Raw genomic sequence first — 5,274 nt, 5'->3', positions numbered from 1 at the left:
TATCAAGTCTGTGTGTATTCGAATGATCTGAATCAATAATTTCAGCATTTTATTTTTGCTCGTTCATTTTATTTTTTCAATTTCACATTCTTTGGGCTTGTTACAGTGGTATCAGAGCGGGTTAATCAATGGGGAGAAGAGTGCTTTTAATAGATTTTAGATGACCAGACCCTATTTATTGTGAATAAAATAGGAGGCTGGAGGAAATGGAGGTTGGAGGATTTTTATCATCTCAAGCTAGCTTCTCGCTTGGAGATGATTATTGCATGAGAAGCCACTATTTGTGTCCCTGTAAAGTTGGGGCTTGGCCAATTCCTCCTTGAAGATAAGAGGGGAATTGATAGATTTGTGTCCCTGAAGAAAAGAGGGGGCTTGACTACGTGATTGTCTTTCTATTGTGTGAGGGGGGGCAGGATTTCAGGAATGGCATTTGAGACACTTGGAGGAGATGTCAACTTTCAGAAGAAATACGTCCAGACATATTAGTGGTGATTGTTTCTATGGCACTTGAGGAGGCGTTAGACACGCTCGGAGAAGATGTGGACTTCCGAAGGAAAGGCGTCTCATGTGTAGCACCAAAGGAGTCATCAGGCACACTCCATGGAGATGTGAAATTATGGAGGAACTATGTTTCCTTGTGTAAAAGAGGTAGAAACAATGTTTTTATGAGGCCAACTTCAGGGTTTGCAATCTGAAGTAGGGATATGAGGGCAACTTCAGGATTAAGATTTGAAATCTAAAGTTGCAAGACTATTTTCAGAGATTGGTGAAAGAGTTCAACTTCAGGATTAGGATTTGCAATCTAAAGTTGCAGACTACTTTCAAAGATTGGTGAAGGAGCTCAACTTCAGGATTAGGATTTGCAATTTGAAGTTGTAGACTACTTTCAAAGTTTGGTGAAGGAGCTTCATCAAGGTTTATAATATTGGTAAAGGTTTTTCAATTTTATTGGATTAATGTAATAAGGGGGGAGATGTTGGACTTATTACATTAATCAGGTTAGGAATGTTGGACTTATTACATTAATTATGTTAGTTTCTAATAAGCGAGAATGATTGTTGAATTAATGCAATAAGGGGGGAATGTTAGGTTTATTACATTAATTAGGTTAGTTTTTGTGTTTAGATTAGATAAATAAAATTAATTTAGTGTATAGTTGTGGAAGTTATTCCCGTAAGTAGTTGTTGTAAGGGAAGTAGTTGCTGTAAGGGAAAATAAAACTATATAAAGATGCCCAGACATCAATGTAATGAATAAGTATTATTCATATCATTATTCATATCATCCCAGTATATTATTCAGTATCGTTTCAATGTCATTTTTTAAGTATCAAGTCTGTGTGTATCCGAATGATCTGAATCAATAATTTCAGCATTTTATTTTTGCTCTTTCCTTTTATTTTTAAGTTTCACATTCTTTGGGCCTGTTACAGAAACTAGGTTGTTGTATTCTTCTATCTTTTTTTATGTTTTTCAACAACAATAGTAATTCCTGAGATAATACATAGGTTAACTTCTTAGCTTGTTTGTCTGTGATGCTTAAACAATGCAAAGAATTAGGAAATCACAATAGTTGTATATCATCTTGGAAGTGAGATGGACCTCTATGCCATAAGCTGAGTTTAGATAACAACTAGTCTTCCTTTTCTAGAGTGGCATTGCTGATAAAGAATGACCAATTGTTCCCAACGAACACTACATCAGAATCATTATTCTCATCAATGTGGTCAAGAAAATCACAGAATACCTTCTTGATATCAAGAACTGAACCTTGTTCTTTCTCCATGCAAAAAGAGTGTTCATTTTAAAGTCAACTTGACTCTTAGGGCCTGTTTGGTTGCTGGAATAGGAATAGAAAAGTTGGAATACGTATTCTATTTTCTATTTGGTTCGTCACTTGGAATAGGGAATAGGAATACGTATTCCCATTTTGCCTCTAAAATGAGCTTATTCCCATTCCAAAAAATAGCTCTTATTGGACTAGCCATTCCTATTCCCAATATTACATGCCTATTCTCCATTCCTATGCCTGCAGCCAAATGGGCCCTTAACTCTTAAAAAAATATAATGCAGACAATGCATTCAAATGAAGCCAGTATTGCTTATGAATTACCTAATAAAGCATGTGAACCCAGAATAAACTTAAAAGTCAGTCAAAGATACTCTAATAAGAATTACAACCATAATTTTGTCAACAAATCAAGTCCCATCCATTGTAAATATTCACAATAGAAGAACTTCAAAACAAAGACTAGAAGGTTGGGAAGAAAGTATGGTTATTTAACCAAGAGAAAGAAACCAAGTAGACTTTAGAAGAGTTCAATCTAACATATCACTTCACAAACCAGTTAACATAAAATGGAGAAATTAGACACCTAGAAGTACGTCTTTCTTGTGCTCAACCAACATGTGTATAAATAGGTCATTAAGGACTAACATTTTAAATATGGTTGGTTATGACATCAAAACGTATGACTTCTGGATAACGAAGTGGTAGCTCCCCATATGAGGAATTACACAAATAATTTACTTCTCATGTGGAAGTCTAAATGGCAAGGGAATTGCCTCTAGTACAAATAAAGGCCCATATAAAGAAGGTGGACATGTTAAACTCAAGGTTGGGGTAGGATAATTCACCCAACACCTAAATTATACCAGCCTAGTTAAGACCTTATCAAACAACAAATTTCTCAATTGACTCATCAAGCCAAAACACACAGAAACTTACCTTGACCTAGAGTCAAGTAGGAAGCTGAGATGATGGCTCCAGATAAAGGAAATTCTTGACCAAGACCCAAGTTATTGGAAGTCACAATGGGGTCACCAGATACATATATGACAAAAGGTGAACCAGGGTAGCAGAAGGCTATAGGATTCGACCGATAGCGTTGTAGGTGACTCCACCAGATTCTGAGGAGTCTTGACTTGACTACCCACAATGCCTCATGGAGGGTCAAGCCTACTTCAAATCTTGAAGCAACCTAGGGGGATCGAATAATATCCACGATTGGATAGTTAAATGCACCAGAGATACATTTCCCCCATGATCATGACGCAAGCAAAGATTTGGATGTAGTGATCTTGTAGAATCCTTTCTATCAACTAAACCTCTTCCAAAAAAAAGTGAGCATTTTATTTAGTTTTGTTGCAAGTTATTTTGAGAATGTTGGAAAAGTATTTAATTGAAAAGTGATATTATGTCTCTTACTCTTATATAGAAGTTCATGTAATTCCTTTCCTTCTAAATAAGTAAAATTTATAAATGTTAGTGTGTTTCAAATACTTATTCCTGTTAAGTACAGATTAAGTGTTACAATTACCATGTCATGTTCTTTTAATTTCAAAAAAAAAATATTGTCGTTCTCTTACGACGCTTAACTTAAACAAGTACATCAGAAATTAGGGAACTTTTGTTATAAATTTTTAGCTTGTTACATATGGTATTAGAGCACCAGGTTCAAGACTAGACCTAGGCTCATCCAAAAACTAGTAAAAAATAGACATAGGCATTTTGGGATGTTTTCCAAGATGCCTATCATAATCCATACCAAACATAAGAGACCACAAGATCCAAGCCTGGTGCAGATAGATAATGCCCTCAACAGAGATTTCAACTACTCATGAGTAGATCCCTTGTCTAGCCACAAAACTATAGCCAATGCCCTCAAGAGCATTAGGTGTCAAAGACAAGTAGACTCCTCAAGTGAGAGTAGAGGTCAAGATTGCATTACTTGCATAAGGAAAACTAGATCTAGTACCAAAAACATCAAGCATAAACCAACAAGTTTCCCCAACCCAAATGCTCATTAAAGAAATGAAACAAGACAATTTGACTCAAAGTGCCATGATATATATTACTCCTACTACCCCACGGCTAGGATTTCGACTAATACCCTCAAACTTCTTGGACCACATTGAGCCCTTCATAGATAGTGATGGTGAAGAACAATGCATGTGGTGTACCCAATAAAGACACCCAAAGTAGAGAATTACTCTAATAAGGAGCTATTATATTAAAAAAAATGTGCTCTTTTGTGGGGTATTGTAAATAAAATTTTGGCTAGATGCTTAATGGGATTATGTAAATGAAAGCTTCCGAATGCTATGATTAAATGGAAAAAATTAAACTTGTTATGTATGACTATTTGTGAGATACTTTTGTCTTTGTCTATCTTTTTACAATGAATCTTGATAAAAATTATAAATAAACAAAATAAAGTAATTTAGTGACTTTGTTTCCTACAGATTAGAATAGGAGATAAACCAACACTAGTTGCTTAACTTGTCATCTCAAAAACTAGATTAGTTTCTATCTATGATGATGCAAACCCAAGACAAACTGTACACTCTTCAGGACAAATTCAAAACCATAGAGGGGTCAAAAACTGAAGGATCAGCTTTTGGATCCCAGAGTAGACTAGAACACACTCACCACACCCACTCCATCAAAATAGGACAAGGAACAGGACACATTCACCACACTAACTTCCATAGGGAAGAGCATTTTGCCCATGACGTCCTTAGTACAGAAGCTAACCAAGGTTCAGGAATTATGACTGATGACATGAAAAATGTCAAACTGCCTTAGTTTGATGGAGCTGCATTAGGAGACATAGCAAAGGCTTGGTTGACATGCATGGAAAAATACGTAGAGATCTAAGATTACACTAAATTGCAGAAATTCATTTGCAGTTTGTTCCAACTGACAAGGGTGGTCATCGATTGCTGGGAAAGCAAGAAGACAGAATTAAGGATAACCAAGACATTAGTCACATGGACAAAATTTGTCTAGCTATTCAGGTAAAGGTGGCTTCTACAATTGTTTTATGAGCAAAAGTTGGTCAAGTTTCAATAACTTAGACAAGGCGATAAATTGATGCATGATTACACCTAAACGTTCGACAAGTTTTTGAAGTACATTTTAGAATTATAGGACAATAAAATGTATAGGCTTAGAAAGTACATTATGAGACTCAACAACTGAATTGGAGGACCCATAGATGTACTATGTCCAACTACCACGATAGAGGCATATGGAAAAGTAGTTCGACAAGAATTAAATCTAAAAAAGAGATGACTCCATCAGAGATAAGAATCGAGGAAAATATTATCAAATCAATAAATGGAAAATAGAGAAGCAAGTAAATGAATCCTAAACTGATAAAAAGGTCAAGGGTAACATTTATGAAAACTAAAGTGCCAAGAAGGAACAGGTGGGACATTGAAAGAATGTTGAACTAGTAGTCAAGGCAGGAGAGAAAGAGACCTCCCAGTG

Source organism: Cupressus sempervirens, chromosome 4 (assembly GCF_028749045.1).
Source record: "Cupressus sempervirens isolate cs-2001-9-10 chromosome 4, ASM2874904v1, whole genome shotgun sequence".
Taxonomy (NCBI): domain Eukaryota; kingdom Viridiplantae; phylum Streptophyta; class Pinopsida; order Cupressales; family Cupressaceae; genus Cupressus; species Cupressus sempervirens.
The sequence above is the reverse complement of the archived record's forward strand: the minus strand, read 5'-3'. Positions refer to the sequence as shown.